Source organism: Odocoileus virginianus, chromosome 21 (genome assembly GCF_023699985.2).
Source record: "Odocoileus virginianus isolate 20LAN1187 ecotype Illinois chromosome 21, Ovbor_1.2, whole genome shotgun sequence".
Taxonomy (NCBI): Eukaryota; Metazoa; Chordata; class Mammalia; order Artiodactyla; family Cervidae; genus Odocoileus; species Odocoileus virginianus.
The window spans coordinates 44399556-44424193 of NC_069694.1; the positions used below are offsets into that span (position 1 = coordinate 44399556).

The following is a 24638-nucleotide window of genomic DNA, read 5'->3' on the forward strand; positions in this document are numbered from 1 at the left end:
ATTCTTTCTCTTCTTGATCTCTTTAACATCTACCAGGTCTTTACAATTTCTAATCTTTATTTAGCCCATCTTTGGGTGAAATGTCTCCTTGATATCTCCAATTTTCCTGAAGAGATCTGTAGTCTTTCCCCTTCTGTTGTTTTCTTCTAGTTTTATACACTGTTCACTGAAGAAGGCCTTCTTTTCCCTCTGTACTATTCTTTGGAAATCTGCGTTTAGTTGGATATACCTTTCCCTTTCTCCCTTGCTTTTAGCTTCTCTTCTATCTTTAGCTCTTTTAAGACCTCCTCATATAACCACTTGCCTTCTTGCTTTTCTTTTTCTTTGGGATGGTTTTGTTCGCTGTCTCCTTTACAGTATTATAGACCTTCATCCATAGTTCTTCAGGCATACTGTTTACAAGTTCTGATCCCTTGACTATATTCATTACCTCCACTGCATATTCATAGGTGATTTAATTTAAGTCATACCTGGCTGGCCTAGAGGTTTCCCCCACTTTCTTTAGTTTAAGCCTAAATCTTTACTATGAGAAGCTGATGATCTGAACCACAGTCAGCTCCAGGTCTTGTTTTTGCTGACTGTATACAGCTTCTCCATCTTTGACTACAAAGAATATCAATTTGATTTTGGTATTGACCATTTGGTGATGTCCATGTGTAAAGTCATCTCTTGAGTTGTTGAATAAAGGTATTTTCTATGACCAGTGCATTCTCTTGGCAGAATTTGGTTAGCCTTTGCCCTCCTTCATTTTGTTCTCCAAGGCCACACTTACCTGTTACTCCAGGTATCTTTTGACCTCCTACTGTTGCATTCCAATATCCAATGATGAATAGACCATCTTTTTTTGGTGTTAGTTCTATGAGGTCTTCTAGCTCCTCATAGATCTGATCAACTTCAGATTCTTCGGCATTTGTGGTAGGGGCATAGACTTGGATTACTGTGATGTTGAATGGCTTACCTTTGAAATGAACTGATATCAAGTAGTGCATTTTGGACTGTTTTGTTAATCATAAAGGCTACTCTATTTCTTCTGTGTGACATTACCAGTGACATAGTCTCTCTATTCTAAAGGAAATCAGTCCTGAATATTCATTGGAAGGACTGATGCTGAAGCTGAAGCTCCAGTAATTTGGACACCTGATGTGAAGAACTGACTCACCAGAAAAGACCCTGATGCTGGGAAAGATTAAAGGAGGGAGGAGAAGGGGATGACAGAGAATGAGATGGTTGTATGGCATCACTGACTCAATGGACACGAGTTTGAGTAAACTCCAGGAGTTGGTGATGGACAGGGAAGCCTGACATGCTACAGTCCATGGGGCTGCAAAGATTTGGACATGACCGAGTGGCTGAACTGAACTGAACTGATAGATTAAGTGTTATATAAATCTTTATAAGACCCAGTGCTTTTAGTTTGTAAAACTCCTAATTCCAAAACAGAAACCACGTCTCTGAATAAAATCATAAATACATTGGATTGGACAAAGGAAAAGACCTTATCAGTGTAAGTTAGAAATGTATTATAAGAGTCCAGGCAAGAAATGCTTGGACTATGGTAGTGGTGATAGAGATGGAGAAACACTGATGGACTCAAATACGTTTTAAAAGTTGAACTGACAGGACTTGTATGTGCTGTGATTGAGGTGAATAAGTTAGAAGAGAAATGAAGGGTGAATTCCAGGTTTTAAGAGTGACTATTTGGGAGGAAATTGATGCTATATGTTCAAACAGAAGGACAAGAGGAAGAGGAAGTTGGTGGGGTTGTCAAGAATTCCATTTAGGAATAGACTAAGGTTAAGATGGCTGTAAGATATTCAGGGGAACTGTGAGGTAGACATTGGATTTATAAATTTGGATGCACTATTTAGATTTTAGATTAAAATTTGGAAGCCATCATAATATATACAGGATTTAAAACCATGCATTGATGAGGTCGTTTAGGAAGAAAATGTACCCAGAAAAGAAGGATCAAAATCAAGCCTTGAAGAAGGAAACCCAGCAAAAGAGGCAGAGCTGCCATTGAGGTGGGAAAAAAGCAGAATATTGCATCACAGAAGTCTGGAAGCGTGTTTTTCCAAAATGAAGCAGTAGTCAGTCTGCCAAGAGGCTAAACAAAATGAAAATAGAAAATGATTCTTTGATAGAGAGATACTTTCAATGAACTAGATTTATTATCATTCATAGCTTGGAGTTAACAGACTTTGGATAAAATATGTAAATTAGGAAACAGTGATATATGCATATATAATTATGCATATATATGCATATATATAATTATGGTGCTAACCATCAAAAGAATTAAAAGCTTTCTTAAAGCTGATTACTTTTGGGTGGTGAGACATGGGGCTTGGGGAGAGGTTTGAGGAATGAAGCAGGAAACTTTTTTCCATCTAATTTTTCCACCGAATACCATTCTATACCTTTTGAATTTTTTAACCAAATACATATATTACTTTTATCATAGATAGCTCTTATACAATTTTATCATTTTAGTTTTGTTTAATTTTAGGTTTAAGGCACATGAGAAAATTATAATGTATCTATTTTTAGAGTTTTACAGTCTGAACATTTATGTTTTCCAGATAAAGCTAAGCCATTTCACACACACACACAAGAAATGATTCTTTGAATTTGGCACAGTTGTTTTACAAGCTTTTCAAAAGTAGCTTAAGTAACGGGGGTAGAAGTATAAGCCAGAATGGATGGGACTCCATGAAAGGAGATAAGGAAGTTGAAATCCATGAGAATAACCCTTCTGAAGTTTGCAATAATTTATTATTAGACAGCTAGTATACATAAGGATTATATCTAGGATAGTGATAAAGGAAGGATCATATTCATATTTTCAAAATTGGAAACAGATTCAGAGAAGTTGAGTAATTTTCCCAGGATGCCACTACTCATAAATAATGGAATAAATACTCAAATTCAGACCTCTCTTTTAAGGCAGAGCCTGATATCTTAGCCACTCTGCTTGATGTAAAGTGCCAGCAAATTGTCTGATATAGAACAAGTGCTCACAAATGCACTTTTCAACATCAAGAGAATCTAGGAACAGTTCTCCCTTACCTATCCATTCTTTGGGATGAATCTGAGGGATCTGAAATCTTATCAGCACCTCACTTCCTCTCTATGCACAGTTAAACTTGGACAATTCCTGCAAGCATTCTCCTTGTCTCCCTGTCTCTACCCCAATTCATCATGTCCAATGCCTCTTGAGTTTCATTTCTAAACCATAAATCAGGTCATGTCATTCTTCAGATTAAAAAGCTTGATGGATGGTCTACCACTGCACATAGAAGGAAATGCAAACATTCTCTAGGCTTCAATCAGACTGTCCAGTTTTGTTTCCATTACTTACTGTTCCAGATATCGATTGCTGAGTAACAAATCACCTCAAAACAGTTGCTTAAAGCAATGACTATCATTGCACTAGTGCTCACGGTTTCTGTGGGTCAGGAATTCAGGGAAGGCTCAGCCAAGCAGTACTGACTCAGCTCTCTCATGTCCTCGTAGATAGATGTTGGCAGGAGGTGAAATAGCAGACGGTCAGAACAGCCATGGGTGGACCAGACAGCCTTCTCTCCTCATGTGGTTTCAGGGCCTCTTTGATCTCTCCATGTGGCTGGTTTGAGCTTCCTTCCCAGCATGGCAGTCTTTGGGAAATCAGAATGCTTGTACTGTGGTTCAAGGCTTCAAGAAATCCAGGCAGAAATTATATCCACTCTGATGACCTATCCTAAGAAGTCTCATAGTGTCACTTCCACCAGAGTCTGAGAGCCTGACCAAATTCAGGGGGAAGGAACACAGACCCCCACCTTCTCAACAGGAGGAATATCACAGTCCCGTTATGAGAAGAGCTTACCAAAGGGGAGAAACTGCTGTGGCTATCTTTAGAAAATGCAGTCGGACTCATATATACCCATCACATATGCCAATTTCTATTCTCTTTTAGGTTTTATTTTGTCCAAACTGCTTGTTTTACTTGGAATCACTCTCCCCATCCTGTCTGTGAAGTCCTACTCATCCTTCAAGGCCCAGCTTAAATGTCCCCTCTTCTGTGATATAGATTTCCTGTCCCCGAAGAACAATCACTCACACCCTCCTTTGGAAATACATAGCGGCATATCTCTATCATCATAGCAGAGGGAGCTTCATATATTCTGTGACTTGTTAGGTTATGAGACTTTTGAGCTATTTACCTTTGAATTCTCATGACAAGCAATATGAGATCAATATAAACTGCTATAATTTTTATTTCTCTCTCTGATTAGTATTTTCTTTCCCAGAAAAGAAAGATATGGGTCTGAAAACAAAGGAGAAAATCAGGGAATATTACTTCCTCAAAGATGAGGTCATTAATGCATCTGTGAGATGACCATAAAGCCAGCTCTGAGAGCTCCCTATTCAACTATAAATTGTTCACAGTGACCCTGTTATCTTGTAGCTGGGTTTTTATACTCACTGCTGTGCTTCCTGAAAGCAACAATTTCTGTTAATGCACTGACCACGCAGCCGCATAATGGTCTTGTCAGCAAACAATGAATGGGAGCTGAGGTCTGGAGGGAGGGAAACCTTCTAATGTTTTGATCCTCTTGACTGAAGAAATTTTAGCAATGACGTATGATCACAGTTGGGCCTTTGTCTCAGCTGTCATGAATCATCCATTACAAGATTTTCAAGGTTGTCCAGGGGGAAATCTATCTTAGGAAGGGGAAGAATCCTTGCAAGTGCCTGGGATAGCCTGGCCATGATCAAAACCAGCTGTGTAAGCAAGAAAGAGTGTCCATGGACTCTTCAAAACCCTCTATTTAATGATGCCAGTATCTAGGAGCATTGGTTCAATTTCCAACAGTTCATGCTCTTCAGACTTTATCTAACAGTTATTCCAGCATACCAGCAACTTTGGCCAGTATGATTGATATAGGAGATGAGGTATTCTCATTTCCCAGGGAGAATCCAGAAAAATTTTTTTTTTTTTACTTCCTCTCTTCGATTTCTCCCATCTTTATTCCCTAAAATCTAAGCTTAATTCCTGTTAACTAGCTTATAAGTAGGAGATAGAACTGTAAAGAATTTTAGTTGTGAGCAGTCAACTTTGTTTCTTTTGTTGTAAATGTGAATAATTCAGAAGCAATTTATTGAAAAATAAAGTCTTAATATTTTGGTTGAATATTTAATTTTATATGTCATAGTACCATGTTTAATAGGCAGGACTATATGCTGCAGACTCATAATATATGACCATTAAAGGATCTTAGAGATTCAAATCAAAAGGAAAGACCTTTTGTTCTTCCACCTCCAAGGCATTTTCTTTTGTATTTCACTTGGTTTTCACTTGTGCAGAAACCTGTCTGTTGCAAGAGCTCAGTATATTGATTCCAAGCAGATGCTTGTGCTTTCTTAGCTTGGAGTTGAAAACCAGTATTTGTAGATGACTAGAAGAAACAGTGTGTTTTTAATAAGTAGAGCAAGGTCTCGTATATCGGTTAAGCTAAGAATTTTTTATGGATTGAATGACTTTTAAAAGCACATTGGCCACTGAACTAACCAGAAACATTAGTCTCACTATTTCTGAGATTTCTCTGTGACTCTTTCACTTTCTGTCTTGCCATGCAGCCTCTCTGACTCAGTTTCTTTACCTTTCAGGGCTGAGATTCAGGACAGGCTCTGCATTTTCAGGATCTGTATTACTATTCCTTCAGAGAATATTATTAAATTCAAAATTACAGTATCCATGGCAACCATAACTAGGTCAGTCTGCACTTGGAGTAACAAATAACAGCAGAACATCTATATCCTTTCCCAACCACCCTCTGTTTTCAAAACTCTGTTAGGCTGCTGAAAGTAAGTGGCTTTGCAGGAAAAGGGCCTAGTAGCATCTGGGAGAGTTATTTTCTTATTTGTGATCCACATGCTCAGAAAACTTCATGCAATTTAGACAATGTGTATATGATTTTATATATAAATCCCCAACCACCATGATTATTTGAAAAATGAGATTTTTATTGTGAAGTTATATTTCTTTTAAAATATTGTGACTAGTGTCTAATGAAAACAACACCTGCAGAATTCTTGTAAAAAGAATTAGAGTGACATGGAGATCTCTTCTTCTTTCCACTTTGGTCACAGATAATATTTTATCCCAAAGATACTATTTTCTTACTAAACCAAGAAATAATCATTGTACCTTTCCACTCATCATTTAAGTATTTTTATTTAACAGTATATATAATGTGATATATTTCTATGGAAAAAAAAGTTACATTTATGTACATATAATTGCACATTTGGGAAAAGTTTGGACAGATACATATATGAACAGAGGACTTGGAGGGGAGAAGAGTGGGATTTTCTCTTTTTACTTAAAACATTTAAATATCTCTGTGTTCAACGTTTTTTAAAATGTTTTTGAGGTAGAGTTGGTTTACCACGTTGTGTTTGTTTCTGCTGGGCAGCAAAGTGATTCAGTTATATGCACACGCACACACACACATATATATACATTCTTTCTCATATTCTTTTCCATTATGGTTCATCATAAGATATTGAATATCGTTCCCTGTGCTATACAGTAGGACCTTGTTTATCCATCTTATTCATCATAGTTTGCATCTGCTAATAACAAACTCCCAATCCTTCCCTTCCCCACTCCTCGTCCCCCTTGGCAACCACAAGTCTATTCTCTATATCCATTAGTCTGTTTCTGTTTTGTAGATAGGTTTATTTGTGTAGTATTTTAGATTCCACACGTGTGATACTGTGTGGTATCTGTCTTTCTCCTTCTGACTTACTTCACTTTGTTTGATAATCTCTAGGCCCATCCATGTTGCTACAAATGGCATTATTTCATTCGCTTTCATGGTTGTATTGGACATTCTTAAACACCCTACAAGTTACCAAGTTCTCTATAACACTGAATTCTTTAGGTCAGATAGACCTAAAGTCAAATACTGTCAAAATACTGTCAAAATAGACCCCAGTCAGATAGACCTAAAGTCAAATACTGTCAAAATAGACCCCAGTCAAAATACTGTCTCCTTTTCAAATCAAAAAGCCAACAAGAGTGTCAAGACTAGTGACCATTTATAGAGCACCTACCTTGTTCATGTTATTTGCATACTATAACTCAGGCAATCCTCAAAATAATTCCAGGAGGCAAATATTGCCATTCTTGTTGCTCGGATGCAGAACTGAGACTGAAGGAAGTTTCAGACCTCTCTCTAGAACATCAGACATGAAATTCTAGCCCAAGTGTGTCAGGCTCTCAAACCTGTGCTTTTCCCATCAAAGAGCATTTTTACTCATAAAAAGAGAAGTCCCTGCCTTTTCTGTAGTCTCTGATCAGGCGTTTCCAAAAGAAAACAATGCCTGATTATCAGAGTGAATGAATATTGAATTAGATTTTCAACCTTAAGCTACGTATTTCACTATTTCACATCTTAGGAAACTGGTATCCAAAAAATTTGAGTGTGAAAGTTCATCCAATTGAATAGTTGCAAACCCAGAACTAAATAGAGTCTCTGATGCCAAAACTGTCTTCCCCCACTTTCAACAACATATTAGTAATCCAAACACAATTTCTCCTCTATTTCATGTTTGCAAAGTGAAAGTGAAAGTTGCTCAGTTGTGTCTGCCTCTTTGCAACCCCATGGACTATACAGTTCATGGAATTCTCCAGGCCAGAATACTGGAGTGGGTAGCCTTTCCCTTCTCCAGGGGATCTTCCCAAACCCAGGGATCGAACTCAGGTCTCCCACATTGCAGGCAGATTCTTTACCAGCTGAGCTATCAGGGAAGCCCCCATGGTTGCAAACTGTGATACAACTGCCCTAGATTCTCAAAGACAAAAATTTCATTTTGTAGGCATTCTTTGCACAGATATCTCCCTCCTCCTCTCCTTGTGACAATATAAGTGTAGATTACGAGTAATCCAAAGCAACCAGAGACAAACTTAAAAACAAATATGTCACTTGATTTTAAATGTGCTAAATGTTGCCCTAATATTAGTATGAAAAATGTATAAACGAAGTGTGCAGACCATTTTGGGTGGGATTATAAAGACTGGAAATAAGAATCGTAAGAAAGCCAAAAGTTTTTAGAATGCAAGTAAGTTGAGAAAATAGAAGGATCTTTTAGAAGGCAATAATCAGAGATTTAGTGAGACCATCAAAAGCAAGAAAGAAGAAACTGCTCAGAGATTCTGAACTAGGACTATGTAATCCCAAGAGAGAGAAGTTTGTACAGGGAAATTCAGTGAGCAGACTATTCAACAGGGTGATATTTAATCCAATCTTGGGCAGACTGGGATAACTGCTTTAACCTATTACCAAGGAAACAGAAGGAATCTTGACTCCTCTGACAGGTTATAAGAGAAACCTTGAGTATATAATTACGGCAAGGTGCAGGGCTGTGTATATATCAGGAGGTAGAAGGGGAAAGAGAGAATGCTCAAGGGTAGATAGAAAGATGAGTGTGACAATTCATATGATGATTTAGAAAAAGTCACAAGAAAGTCAGAAGTAGTTAGCAATTATAAACTAGAGACAAGGTCAATTGACCAACATGTATCTGTGTATTTTATCTTATCACTTTAACTGAGACTCATTTTGATTTTAGTTTCAAGAAATTATTTATGTTACTTAAATAATTTGTTCTGAAGGTAAATTAAGGTGAAAGGTGAAGTCACAGAGTCAGTCATTGAAAACTTACTGAGTGTCTATTTGTCTCCGCCCACAGTGGTGATAGGCTGGATCACCCAATTTAATACACATTGTACTAACTGATTTTTATTTGTCTGCTTACAAATATTGTTTAGTAAATGTGAGTGTATGTGTGTGTGTGTGAGGGAGAGAGAGAGAGGGAGAATGGGAATTTGGTATAAGACTTGTTTTTATTATGGACCTCTCCACTTCTAGTTACTGCTAACTATAGAAGCTTAGAAAGAACCTGATAATTTAAGATGATTAAATTTCCTTTAAGATGTATCTTTAAAGTTACTTAAAATGTTAAACAAAACAGACAAAATGGGGTACCTCTAACTTTACCAGTGATATGTGTAAAACCCTCATAGAGAACATTTCTAGAAGTATATTGTTATATTAAATCCAAATCAGTACCTTTCTTTTAGTCAGTAAAAAGCTATTATTAAATATAAATGCTGAGTTACCAAGTTTCATTTCATATTAAAATACAGGCTTTAATTTTGGGAATTTCTATCTTTGGGATGATTTATTTCTCAGAGTAAACCACCAAGGTCTTATTTCCTCCCTTTAATAATGAAGAAGGTGATACTGGTTTAACTGTAAACAGAACAGAGAAGAAAATAGTGATCAGAATGGTAGCTTCTCTATCTCTTCATCTTGTGATTTGAAGAGAGGTACTCTATATATTTATCCCCCAAAATGACAATAAATAAACTTGCGGACTCTATGGGAGAACGCGGGGGTGGGATGTTTCAAGAGAACAGCATCGAAACATGTATATCTAGGGTGAAACAGATCACCAGCCCAGGTTGGATGCATGAGACAAGTGCTCAGGCCTGGTGCACTGGGAAGACCCAGAGGGATGGGGTGGAGAGGGAGGTGGGAGGGGGGACCGGGATGGGGAATACATGTAAATCCATGGCTAATTCAATGTATGACAAAAACCACTGCAATGCTGTAAAGTAATTAGCCTCCAACTAATAAAAATAAATGGAAAAAAAATTAAAAAAAATAAATAAATAAACTTGCATATAAACTCAAAGGAAAAATAAATATTTTCTCAAATACCATCTGATCTGAGTCTTGGACAAAAGCCATAAGTATTAGGACAATTATGAAAACTTGAGATGGAAAGATAGAAATGAAAGTTTCTCATTCCTGAAGGTTGGTATCTCAGTTACCTTATTACATCAAAGCACTGTGATTAAAAAAAAAAAAAACGAAAAACTCCTATCAGTAAAGAACAGCTTTCAACGCTCTCCTTTTTTTTTTTTTTTTTTTGCCAGTGTAAGCATTTCAGATAAAAGAAAGGAAAAGTGTCTTCACTGTGGCTTCAGGACCCCCTAGAAAACAATGGTTTCAAGTTGGCACCTAAATTACTGTTTCTTAGACCGGAGTATAGAATGTATTTATTTATGGTGTGGTGGGGTGGAGGTTAGGGCAAGATTTTTTCCCCCAAATAAAAATTCCTGTGCACCCAACATGTAAAACAAATAGAAGAATAGAATGGATCTGTAAGGCAGACTGCAGTTTTGTTTTTTAATAAGTGGAAAACATTCCATTGTTGCAGGATCCAGGAGCACATTCTCAGTGTATCATATTTGGTATATCATATTCATATCAGTATATATATCAGTATATCATATTCAGAACTGTCCTATATTGAGTTAGTTCAGTTTGGACAGTTTGATGATGTAGAATCTTTTAGCCTATATCTAGGAACAACTGCTTGAGGAAAGTCACAAGAGCTTTCAACACTTGCAGAGAAAGTTAATGTCTTACCTTATCTGTTTAGTACACTGCATGCCAGAGAATGAGAAAAGGTATCCTGTAAGCACGTAATTGAATAAAAGAGATTCAAAACATAAGCAGAAGTGCTTTATGCTTCTTTCTGTGTTGTATGTCAAGGATGCTATGGAAACATATCACTAGCTAGGATTTATTGAGCGCTCACTATGAGCAAGCTATAAGCAAGGTACTTATAGATCATGGCACTTAATTCTCCCAAGAACCTCATGAGATAGGTACAATGACTCTTGATGTACAAAGAGTTAAACTAAAGTTAGAGATTTTAAGTAATTTCCCAACATTATAAATGGTAAGTTATGGAGTCAGAATCCAAACTCAGGTATAGATTTCTAACTATTATGCCATATACATATAACATTATTGAAAAAATACTTACCTTTTAAAGAAATTATATTCTAATTATTTTGGCCCAGTTAAATTCTCATAATCATACCTTCCTCACCACTTCTGTGACACTGGCATATAGTTAACGACAAGGAAATATAGTTATTAGAATGATTTTCAACATATCATTACATGACAACCTCACTGATGACATATTTGTCATCTGTGAAAGAAGAGAATAGCTTTTATAATGCTAGAACTTTACTTTCAAAATCAGAACAGGTGCCAAGAAAGACAAATTTTGAGAGTTCATTTCTAAGCCACGTTATTGACAGAGTAAAGGTCACCTTGGATTGATAAATACTAATCTGTATCTGACTGCTAAACTGTAGTATACAACAAGAATACTCTTTAAGCCAGTAATAATTCAATCTCAATTATCTTTTAAAAGATATGTTTTAAAATTATGTCTTGAAGTTCACCTGAAGGTAAACACGCCTAATTCAGAATATGTGCTATGCTTTTAAAAGTTTTTTTACTTAAAGTTGAAGACAGAAAAATATTTGAAATTTTGATTGCAAGCAGAAGTGTTTGAATCTGAATAACAGTTTCCACTTAGTTTTTTCAAATGTTTATCCAATCGATTAAAACCCAATGTTACAGTTCTCCTTTATGAGACAAGCAAACATTCCTTGTGTTTATTTGCCTTTGACCTTTCATTTAGAAAGCAAAGATTAGAGTTGAAATTCTGTAAGTCCACTAAACTATTATTTGATCCAACCCCTGCTGCTGAAATTTATTATGATTTTTCTTATGATTATAAAATGAGACATGATTATAGACAGTACTGAAAACACAGAAAGAGATAATAAAAATTAACTGCAACTCCAGGACCTGGAAATAATACTATTTCTTTCACATACAGTATATCCTTTGTGCAATTTCTCTTTTATGCATTTCTGTACAAATATGACTCTTGAAAGTCACTTGGACAGCAAGGAGATCAAATCAGTCCATCCTAAAGGAAATCAGTTCTGGGTGTTCATTGGAAGGACTGATGTTGAAGCTGAAGCTCCAATACTTTGGCCACCTGATGCAAAGAACTGACTCATTGGAAAAGACCCTGATACTGGGAAAGATTGAAGGCAGGAGGAGAAAGGGACGACAGAGGATGAGATGGCTGGATGGCATCACTGACTCGATGGATATGAGTTTGAGCAAGCTTCAGGAGCTGGTGATGGACAGGGAGGCCTGGCGTGCTGCAGTCCACGGGTTTCCAAGAGTTGGACATGACTGAGCCACTGAACTGAACTGATACAAACATGAGACCATACTTTGCAGATTTTTGTAACTATTTCAATTAAGAAAATGTAATGAGCATCTCTCTGTGTCATATTAATATGTATAATTTATGTAACTGATTGTCTCAAGTTAGAACTTGGGTATTCCCATTTTTTTTATTATAAATGATGTGACTTTAAACATCCCTACACATAAATCTTTGTGTGCACGCTCTTCTTTTTCCTTTCCATAGACTAGAAATATTTTGCATACAATTAAAATATGATTCCAGAAACACTAATTCATTAACATAATGATATTTTGTAAATTATTTGATATTTATAGTTCCAGGCCATCCTTCCTTTGAGCATTTTGAGAAGTTTCATATACATTAAACTTAATTCCTGGTATTTGATGGGTCAGCTTTTTTTAAATGAAGGGAATGAAAGAAAGTGGCAAGAAAGAGTTTACCGAATGAGAGGATAGAGAAAGCAAAAAAGGGGAAATAATCTTTGGTGCTTCCTTCATTCTTTTCTTTTTCTAGAATACTTGTCCCTGCCTTGTCTACCTCAGTAACGCTTTTCAGCCTCCTACATCTACATGCAGCTGTAACATCATCTCCCATGTGTATGTAGTGATTCTATGTGTGAGTTCTCCTAGCCACTTTTTACAAATCCTGGCTCTTTTCTTGTGTATCATAATTTGACATCACTGGCAATAATATTTTGCATTATTATTACTTGTATTATTATTACCCTGTCTTGTCCTCTGGCAGGGACTCAAGGTAAGGCCTGTATTCTATTCATCTTTGCATCTCTGGTGACTAAAGGAGAGCTTATATAAATGCTATCTTATAAATGTTTAAAGAATAAATGAATAAGTGAATGGCAAAGTCTACCATCTCCACAAAGAAACTGTATTTACTGTTCTGGGATAAGGGGAGAAGGTTAGCAGAATTTATTGCCTGGGCCCCTGGACTTTTTTTCCCTGAAGGGGAAGAAAGGAAGGGAGGGAGAGAGTTCTATATTGTCAGTCTTAAAAGCAGAATGCAATGACTCTCATTGTCTGTGTTCAGGGACCTGATAAACAATCTGCTCAGTTAAGTAGATAAAATACAAACCTCAACAATACAAACGAAATTCATCATAGTAGCAAATTCATGGAGGTTTTAAACCTAGGTTAAAAAAAAATTGTTTATCTGGATCCTTTGGACAAATTCGTTTCCCTTTCTCCCCCTCTTAACGGAAACAAAGATCAGCAAATACTGGCAGCCAAAAGCTACCATATATCTGCCTTTGTGTGCCTGCCAAGCTTTAGAGTGTTCCCTTGATGGTAGCGAACAATGCATTATATAGAACTGTGGAGACTAATACTAGAAGACCCATTAGTGCTTTCTTGCGGAAACAGCTGTCTGGTGGGTTTGTGTTTGCAGAGGAATTTGTATTAATAAAGCTGTGTTAATATAGCTTTCCCTAATTCTTGTTAATGGTTTTGTGATTTGTTTTTATAGATGACTTGACAAATCAAGTCTGAAACAAAGGGTCATTTCATATTGTTCCTTCGATCACCAAAATATTTTGCCATACTTCCCATGGAAGTTCTCGATCAGTACTATTTCCACTCAGATTTCAGGCAGAAAGGATACTAGGGGTTCAGTAGAGGCACCAACACTCCCCTTCTCTTCTTCAAATCCAAACACCAGGCCATGCTGGAGAAATGAAAATCTCTACTAGAAGCACAGAGACACACACATGGTCTTAAACAACGCTGTAAACAAACTGAGGAGGCGTGAAAGGGGGGAAGGGTTAGTTTAAAACCAGGATGATTTCGTCATATCATGTTATCCTGTCCTCTGCTTTGTGCTTTATGCATGTCTGTGTTGCTTGAGTTTGTTACATGGAGCATATATTTATAACAAAAACAGAGACTCAAAACTGCAAAAATAAAATCATAAGGCAAATGAGGAAATCACAAATATGAAAAAGAGTTAAGATCATTAATAATATCTTAATGGCAAGAATTCAACCCAACTGATAAAGAGGACATCACAAAAGAGTCCCACATGACTTAGCAACTTAGCAGTGACACCACCTCAACAATAAAATGTGGGCAAAGATCGTGAATAGACATCTCCCAAAAAAGGAAGTTAGAGTGGTCATTCTGCTACAACTCTGCTGCCTTTAATCTATCCTCCCAAAGGACAACAGAATTATTTTTCTAAAACAAGATAATATTTACTCCTCTGATGAAGTTTTTTTCTCCATATTCTAAGTGCTTTTCAACTTTTGTAAGGAGGGAGTTACATTACCACAGATGGAGAGAATTCATTAGCAGTCCGTGATTGGCGATGATTGAAGATCATTTTCAGAAGAGTAGAGTGACGTGAGCTAGATCTCAGAGGTTTAAAGAAATAATTGTGAGAAACGACTTCAGGATAAATACAATCTACCCATTTGAGAAGCTTGTCAAGGAAAGGGAGTAAAACACAACCATGGCTAGGATTGTGTGTTAGTCGCTCTGTTGTGTCCAACTCTTTGCGACCCCATAGGCTATAGCCTGCCAGGATCCTCTGGCCACAGAATTCTCCAGGCAAGCATACTGGAGTGGGTTGCCATTTCTAACTCCAGGGGATCTTCCTGACCCAGGGATCGAACCTGGGTCTCCCTCATTGCAGGCAGATTCTTCACCATCTAAGTCACTAGGGAAGCCCAATAACTAGGAGGGGAAATGGTTATTAACCTACCCATGTGCCTAACAGACACTGAGTGTTGATCTTGTTTTGACTTTCTACATTCCTGTTAGTTTGTTTCTATGCATTTTTAGAAGGATAAGCAATGTAACTCACACTCAGGGAAAATTTGAGAAGTACAGATCAGTAGAAGGAGATAGAAGACATCATCCCGAGGTCCCACCCTCCTGAAACAGTAGTGATATTTTAGAGAATTCATTTCAACACCTTTTATAGAATCCCTTTACACTTTAATACGTATGAGATATTGTGAGGGACAGGGAAGTCCGGTGGGCTGTGGCCCACGGAGTTGCGAAGAATCAGACATGACTTGGTGACTGAGCAACAACAATGCATGAGATACTACATTTCTCTATAAATCTGAGATAATGGAAGGCCTGTTTTCATTTTGTGCTATTTCTAAACTTTGTCATCCAAACAGGGGGTGTTTCTGCAATGTAAGTCTCTTAAAATCTTTTTTTGTCTTTCATGAATCTCATTGAAATTTAGCTCATTAAACAAAAGTCACACACACAAATCTTCTTGAGACAAATCCTTCTCTACCTTAGACTTCTGTTAAGACGGCCTAAGAATAATACTATGTGCTTCTTAAAAGCCTATGTTCAACAAAAATATTCCCCTTAGAGTTTTCTGAGGTTTTACCAAAAGACTTTAAAGTCACACTTTCAATTTTATTTTTAGAACATGCTTTACTGATAGTGGTTGGATTTGATATTTGCTCAGAAGCTATTTCTTAATTTTTGCATCATTTTAAAAATCATGGTTATCATTGTACATCTATTATCATTATATAAAATTTCATTTATATGCTATTTCATACATATTTTCTACATATGTATCAAGTCAGTCATTTCAGTCGCTCAGTCATGCACGACTCTTTGTGACCCCTTGGACTGCAGCACGCCAGCTTCCCTGTCCATCACCAACTCCCGGAGCTTGTTCTATATATGTATATAAATATGTAAAATAATTAGTGCTAAAGCATATCCACTTCCCCATGTTACCAAAGATTTCATGAACAACATTTTGATTGGCTGTTTTTATCCTATATGCTGTTTTTCATCTAATTATTCCCCAGATGTATACATGGTGGTAGTTGTTTCCATTAATAAGTTCTGTATTTATAAGCCACATGTTGAACAACTTTGGTTGAGATGGTTGGATGGCATCACTGACTCAATCGACATGAGTTTGAGTAAACTCCGGGAGTTGGTGATGGACAGGGAGGCCTGGCATGCTGCAGTCCATGGGGTCACAAAGAGTTGGACACGACTGAGTGACTGAACTGACTGACTGAAAAGATAGTTATCAGACAAGGAGAATATATTCACGACATAAAAAATAAAGGATTCATATCAAACATATAATAAAGTATTACATATAAAGTAGAAAAAAGATTTAAAAATCCAGCCTCTTCCAATCCAGAGTTGGCAATAGGCAATGAATTTGAGCAGGTTAATCCTTGAAGTAGTAGAAAGCATACCGATGATTAAATACATAAAAAGATTGCGTTGTTACTAGTAATTTGGGCAAAAATAGTAAAACAATAATAATGATTTCACATCCATCAGATTAGCAAAAATATAAAACTTCTAAAAATTCCAAATTTTAGCAGTGATGTGGATAAATGATTACCCTTTCAGGTTATTGATTAAAGTATACATTGGTACAACTACTTTGGAAAGGAATTTTAAAATACATAAAAATTTGAAAGTTTTCAGCCATTTTGGAAAGAAAGGAGTTTGGTAATATCCAATATCCAGTACACTTTATTATTTTTTTTTCATTTATTTATGTTAGTTGGAGGCTAATTACTTTACAATATTGTAGTGGTTTTTGCCATACATTGATATGAATCAGTCATGGATTTACATGTGTTTCCCATCCTGAACTCCCCTCTCACCTCCCTCCGCATCCCATCCCTCTGGGTCATTTTAAAATGTGGGTAACTTTTGACCATCAGTTTCTTCTTTAGGCCTGTTATCATAGAAAAGCTCTCACAGAAGACATAAACAGAGTCATTCACTGAAGTATCATTTGATAGTGAAAACTGCAACCAATGCAAATCTCCACTAATAGATGGCAGTATAAATAAGATATGGTATCTTCCTGTGATGAGGAAACTATGCAGTAATTAAAATGAATGAGCTACCAAAAAACAGGTTGCCTAATATTATATATAGTATAATTCTTTTTGTATGCATTTTTAAGATATACCAAAGAATACTATCCTAAAAGCTTGACCTGCCTAAACTGGCAGATAGTGATAATATTTTTTTCCTGGATAAAAAGAGAGAAAATTAGGGATTATGCAATACATGAATCACAAATATACATGGATTTGTGTGATTTTCTGTATTTTTGACTATGAAAAAGAATAAAAACAGTGCATAATAAGTGGAAGTTAAGAAATCAAATAATATAAGATCTCTTGATAGTACAATTTCTTCTTACACATTTGACGAATACCTGAGGTGTCTAGACCTGGTTAGCTCTTTACTGAGTGAGTAGAAATCAGTATACGGGACAGATACAACTGCTGCTTAAAATTTTAAAAGGATACAGACAAGTAATTTTTTAAAATTTTGAGTTGGAGGATAATTGCTGTACAATGAGTTAGCTTCTGCTGTACAATGTGAATCAGCTATAAAAGTATACGCATAGCACCCCCCGTCTTGAGCCTCCTCCCACCCCCCATCCCACCCTTCTAGGCTGACACAGAGCGCCAAGTTGGGCTCCCTGCACTATATATAACTGCTGCCCGCTGGCTCTCTGTTTTACCCATGGTCGTGTATATATGTCAGTGCTGCTAAGTCACTTCAGTCGTGTCCGACTCTGTGCGACCCCATAGACGGCAGCCCACCAGGCTCCCCCGTCCCTGGGATTCTCCAGGCAAGGACACTGGAGTGGGTTGCCATTTCCTTCTCCAATATATGTCAATGCTACTCTCTAAATTCGTCCCTCTACTCCTTCCTCCACTATGTCCCACAAGTCCATTCTCTACACCCCTGTCTCTATTCTTGCCCTACAAATAGGTTCATCCGTACCATTTTTCTAGATTCCATGTGTATGGATTAGTACACAATATTCAGACAGGTAAACTGATACTCACAATACCATGAGAAGTGTGCGGACATAGAGACGTACAGAGAACTAATGTAGGTATATGAGAGGACCGACCCCTGTGTTAGTTATAATGTCTTAGATGTAAGGAACAGAAAATAGCTTACACAATTACAGGGATGTATTGGTTTAAATAACTGGCAGCTTTAAAGATGGATCGGGATAGGTTTGATTCAGCAACTAAAAAACATCAAACCGCAAGTTTCTCTGCCTCAATTCTGCAATCCTCCCCGGGTCAGTTCAGCTTCACCCCATGTGGGCTCCCCCTGTCGCGCCACAAGGCTACCGAATCTCCAAGTTCAGTGTTTCTCCAGTTCATGACCAGGGACAGACGCAGAAGCCCTTCTGTAAGCCATGAGAAATCTCCTTTCTTCAGAAGCCTCCAGAAATCTCTTTATCACACAGGGCCTTTGTACTGCTGTGTCCCCAGCACCAGGTAAAGTGGAGGACCTCAGTTAAACCTGGTCAACTGACCTGAATCGCCACAAATAATAAATTCACAAAATACTCGGCAGGGTATCAAAAACTCAGTATCTGTTAGGAACAGAATACTTCTTTTTTTATAAATTTTAGCAAATAATTTACTTATTTTCTAAATTTGCACCTTTTTTACTAGAAGTATTTTCATTAGTTCTCAAATGATGCTTTTAAAGTATTTCTCTATTTAAAAGTTGTAATCACAAATTATATATTCTGCTATTATGTTACTTGGAAATTTATAGTGATTTACTAGGAAATAAGTATATAAACAAGATTATTTTTAAATGTAAACTCATAATTAAGTGAAAATGAAAGAATAAGATGCTAGGGAGAAATATGGTTAAATAACTTTATAAATTAGTTGACAAAATTTTATCTAGCTGTAACATAAAAATCAAAATCTATAAAAGAGATAAATTGACTACCTAAAATTAAAATAGCTGCATATAAAAATACCCTAAAGAAGGTAGAATAGATACAATGAACTCAGAATTAATATTTTAACATATATAATTGACAGGTTCATTACCATAAATTACAAGAACTACTACAAATCTATATCAAATAACCAAATAAAACAAGGAAAAGGCAAAATTCAGAAAAAACAATACAAAGAAAGAGTACAAATAACCACCAAACATATAAAAGATGCTCCATCTGACTACTAATTGAAAGAAATGTGAATTCAAACAATAAGGTGTTTTTTCTTGGAAAAGATTAAAATAAGTGATATCTTAGTGGTGAAAACAGACCATTTTAGGAGATGGGAGTGTAAATTAGTACTTTATCAACTTTATCAAAAGCAATTTGAAACAATCTATTTAAAGTAAAATCAAATTCAAAATTTATATATTGATAATCTTAAATTTAGAAACTGCAAGAATTCTTCCTCCTGAAGAAATAATTGTACAAATGTAGAAAGATGTATGTACAAAGGTATTCATTGCAAATTTGTTTTAAAAAAAAAAAAGAAACCACTTAATTGGCCATCAGTTGAGATCAAGTTAAAAAACATAAACTAGTCATCTATGGAATATAACACAATTCCTAAAATAATGTTGTATCTATACTTAGTGACAAGAAAAGATAAAGATAACTACATAAATGATTTTTTAAACTGACAGACTATGTATAATTTGATCACATTTTTATGAAATCCATGATACAGACAGATGTTTAAACATGTATTTAAGAAATCCAGAGGAATGTGTCTCAAAGAAAAACCTGTGATTGTCTCTTGAGGGTGGAACTGTGGACAAGTAATATTCTTAACATTATACAATCAATATTGCTTAGATATTTTACAGTGGGCAGGTAATACTTTTGTACCTAAATATTACATATTTAAAATTTATCATTTTATTTGTTTAAGATATATGACACAAAGTTTTTAAGAAAGAAATTAATACTGTTAATGCTGTTGAATAACTCTTATTACTATATTTACCTGACACTTCATTGACAGCTAACAGAGTAACTAGAAATTTTTTAAATATTCATTTCAAGTTATTAGTAGGGTGGTGTATTAGTAGACAATATAGAAAATATTAGTATACAAGAGTAGAAACTTCTAAGTGAGGGGAATGAAGGCAATAAAAATAGAATATTGAAGATGGTGATTATTTGGGAAAGTTGAATGGCTAAAGAATGTGGAGAATGTGACATTCCAGATACTTTGTAACATCAGTACTCAAGACCATTTTCTTTACTGATGTTTCCCCAAAAATATATTTAAAAAATTAGCACCAATCAAGTTCTATGTTTCTCTCTGATCAAGCGACCCAAATTTCTTGTGTCAAATTAGAAAAGATGTTCCATTTAGTAATGGGAATAGCCATAAATCAAAACTAGCTAGGTAATTCCCCTCAAAAATCACCTTTCTTCCTCTTCTTTTTTTTTTTTTTAACCAATTTTTTATATTCTCTCTGGTGCTGAGTTATTTCTCCACTGAAAACTCAGTGGAGACAAAGCAAAAATAACACCCAGTTGTGGATGTGACTGGTGACAGAAGCAAAGTCCAATGCTATAAAGAGCAATATTGTATAGGAACCTGGAATGTTAGGTCCATGAATCAAAGAAAATTGGAAGTGATCAAAAAGGAGATGGCAAGAGTGAACATCGACATTTTAGGAATCAGGGAACTAAAATGGACTGGAATGGGTGAATTTAACTTAGATGACCATTATATTTACTACTGTGGGCAAGAATCCCTTAGAAGAAATGCAGTAGCCATCATAGTCAACAAAAGAGTCTGAAATGCAGTACATGGATGCAGTCTCAAAAACAATGGAATGATCTCTGTTCGTTTCCAAGGCAAACCATTCAATATTATGGTAATCCAAGTCTATGCCCCAACCAGTAATGCTGAAGAAGCTGAAGTTGAATGGTTCTATGAAGACCTACAAGACCTTCTAGAACTAACACCCAAAAAAGATGTCCTTTTCATTATAGGGGACTGGAATGCAAAAGTAGGAAGTCAAGAAACACCTGGGGTAACAGGCAAATTTGGCCTTGGAGTATGGAATGAAGCAGGGCAAAGGCTAATAGAGTTTTGCCAAGAGAACGCACTGGTCATAGCAAACACCCTCTTCCAACAACACAAGAGAAGGCTCTACACATGGAAATCACTGGATGGTCAACACTGAAATCAGATTGATTATAATTTTTGCAGCCAAAAATGGAGAAGCTCTATACAGTCAGCAAAGCAAAAACAAGACCAGGAGCTGACTGTGGCTCAGATCATGAACTCCTTATTGCCAAATTCAGACTTAAATTGAAGAAAGTAGGGAAAACCACTAGACCATTCAGGTATGATCTAAATCAAATCCCTTATGACTATACAGTGGAAGTGAGAAATAGATTTGAGGGGCTATATCTGATGGACAGAGCGCCTAAAGAACTATGGATGGAGGTTCATGACATTGTACAGGGGACAGGGATAAAGACCATTCCCAAAATGAAAATGAAATGAACAAAAACAAATGAAAAAAAGCAAAATGGCTGTGTGAGGAGGCCTTACAAATAGCTGTGAAAAGAAGAGAAGAGAAAAAGCAAAGGAGAAAAGGAAAGATACACCCATTTGAAAGCAGAGTTCCAAAGAATATCAAGGAGAGGTAAGAAAGCCTTCCTCAGTGATCAGTGCAAAGAAATAGAGGAAAACAATAGAATGGGAAAGACTAGAGATCTCTTCAAGAAAGTTAGAGATACCAAGAAACATTTCATGAAAAGATGGGCTCAATAAAGGACAGAAATGGTAGGGACCTAACAGAAGCGGAAGATATTAAGAAGAGGTGGCAAGAATACACAGAAGAACTACACAAAAAAGATCTTCATGACCCAGATAATCATGATATGTGATCATGCACCTAGAGCCAGACATCCTGGAATGGGATTCAAGTGGGCCTTAGGAAGCATCACTATGAACAAAGCTAGTGAAAGTGATGGAATTCCAGTTGAGCTATTTCAAATCCTAAAAGATGATGCTATGAAAGTGCTGCACTCAATATGTCAGCAAATTTGGAAAACTCAGCCGTGGCAACAGGACTGGAAAAGGTCAGTTTTCATTCCAATTCCAAAGAAAGGCAATGCCAAAGAATGCTCAAACTACTGCACAACTGCACTCATCTCACACGCTAGTAAAGTAATGCTCAAAATTCTCCAAGCCAGGCTTCAGCAATACATGAACCGTGAACTTCCAGATGTTCAAGCTGGTTTTAGAAAAGGCAGAGGAACCAGAGATCAAATTGCCAACATATGCTGGATCATCGAAAAAGCAAGAAGAACATCCAGAAAAACATCTATTTCTGCTTTACTGACTATGTCAAAGCCTTCGACTGTGTGGATCACAATAAACTGTAGAAAATTCTGAAGGAGATGGGAATACCAGACCACCTGGCCTGCCTCTTGAGAAATCTGTATGCAGGTCAGGAAGCAACAGTTAGAACTGGACATGGAACAACAGACTGGTTCCAAATAGGAAAAGGAGTACGTCAAGACTGTTTTTTGTCACCCTGCTTATTTAACTTATATGTAGAGCACATCATGAGAAATGACGGGATGGATGAAACACAAACTGGAATCAAGATTGCTGGGAGAAATATCAATAACTTCAGATTTGCAGATGACACCACCCTTATGGCAGAAATCAAAGAAGAACTAAAGAGGCTCTTGGTAAAAGTGAAAGAAGAGAGTGAAAAATTTGGCTTAAAACTCAAGGTTCAGAAAACTAAGATCGTGGCATCCATTCCATCACTTCATGGCAAATAGATGGGAAACAGTGGAAACAGTGGCAGACTTTAATTTTGGGGGGCTCCAAAATCACTGCAGATGGTGACTGCAGCCATGAAATTAAAAGATGCTTACTCCTTGGAAGAAAAGTTATGACCAACCTAGACAGCATATTAAACAGCAGAGACTTTACTTTGTCAACAAAGGTCCCTCTAGTCAAGACTATGGTTTTTCCAGTGGTCATGTATGGATGTGAGAGTTGGACTATAAAGAAAGCTGAGCATGGAAGAATTGATGCTTTTGAACTGTGGTGTTGGAGAAGACTCTTGAGAGTCACTTGGACTGCAAGGAGATCCAACCAGTCCATCCTACAGGAGATCAGTCCTGGGTGTTCATTGGAAGGACTGATGCTGAAACTGAAATTCCATTACTTTGGCCACCTGATGCAAAAATATGACTCCCTTGAAAAGTCCCTGATGCTGGGAAAGATGGAAGGTGGGAGGAGAAGGGGACGACAGAGGATGAGATGTTTGGATGGCATCATCGATGCTATGGACATGAGTTTGAGTAAACTCCAGAAGTTGTTAATGGACAGGGAAGCCGGGTGTCCTGGGTTCCATGAGGTCACAAAGAGTCGGGCACGACTGAGCTAGTGAACTGAACTGAACTGAACTGGGTCTGAGAATTCAGGGATAAATAGTATGTGTATGTGCTTTCATAGGTTCTTGAACTCCAAATGAGAAGCCAAACAAATGACAAAGAAATGGAAAAATTGTTCTAGTACATTGAAATAAGTGTTGGTTAAAACTGTAAATATGATTCTGTGGGTTGGGAGTGCTTAAAAATAAAGCTGGCCTCCCTATTATTTAAGGGTGGAGATTACATGTCACTTTAAGATACATCTTTATTCTCTGACAAAACACCTAATATGATTATCCCTTGGTTATTAAATTAAGATGAATATTCAGGAAAACTGGAGTTTGGGATTTTTGTTTTTTATAGAGGGCTACAAAAGATACTACTGTACACAGTACAATTAGGAGGACCAGGTACTTGATTTCTTCTACTTCATCTAATTCGTCAGTAGGATCTGGGCTTCCCTGGTGGCTCAGATTGTAGAGTCCACCTGCAGTGCAGGAGACCCAGGTTTGATCTCTGGGTTGGGAAGATCCCCTGGAGAAGGGAATGGCTACCCACTCCAGTATTCTTGCCTAGAGAACCTGTGTACAGAGGAGACTGGTGGGCTACAGTCCACTGGGTTGCAAAGAATCGGACATGACTGAGTGACTAACACACACACACAACAGTAGAATCTACAAGTTCTATCCTTCAAATATATTCTGCCATTAATACTGCAAAAGTACCTTTTTTTTTTGTTCAAACTACAGCAACAGCCTCTAAATTGATCTTCTAGCAGAACAAATCTTAAGGGAAATCATGTGCTTCTGAGAACTCCTGCCTCCTTAATAGTCCATCCTGCACACAGAAGCCAAAGTGAGCTTGAAATAAAGGGTGACACAAACCCTTCCATACCTTGGTTTAAAATCACCCAATGCCTTCTGTTTATAACCAGAAAAAAAGTCCACCATCCTTGCAATGCCCACGTGCTCATTCCCCTGCTGCCCTGTCTCCCCTTTGTTCCCTCCTCCCCAGCCGCGTTGCTGTTTCTGCCTCTTAAACAGTCGGCTCCTTTCCATCTCAGGATTTTGACATCTGTTTTTCCTTAACCATATGTCTGCCTCCTACTCATCAATCAAAATGTAACAGCAAAGAAGTGACTACCTTAGTTAAAGCAACCGCCTCACTCAGTCTGAATGGCATTTCCACATTTTATCTTCTTACTGCTATCACACCTTGATATGCCAAGTAACCAAAACCTCCCTGAAGACAGACTATGTTTCACACACTTTAGTATTTCAAACCTAGAATGGTCCTGTGTA

General features: G+C 36.9%; 1 pseudogene; it reads left to right on the forward strand.

The window, feature by feature from the left end:
• Positions 1-20465: 20465 nt before the first annotated feature.
• Positions 20466-24099, forward strand: LOC139030253 (craniofacial development protein 2-like; annotated as a pseudogene).
• The last annotated feature ends 539 nt before the right edge of the window (positions 24100-24638 follow it).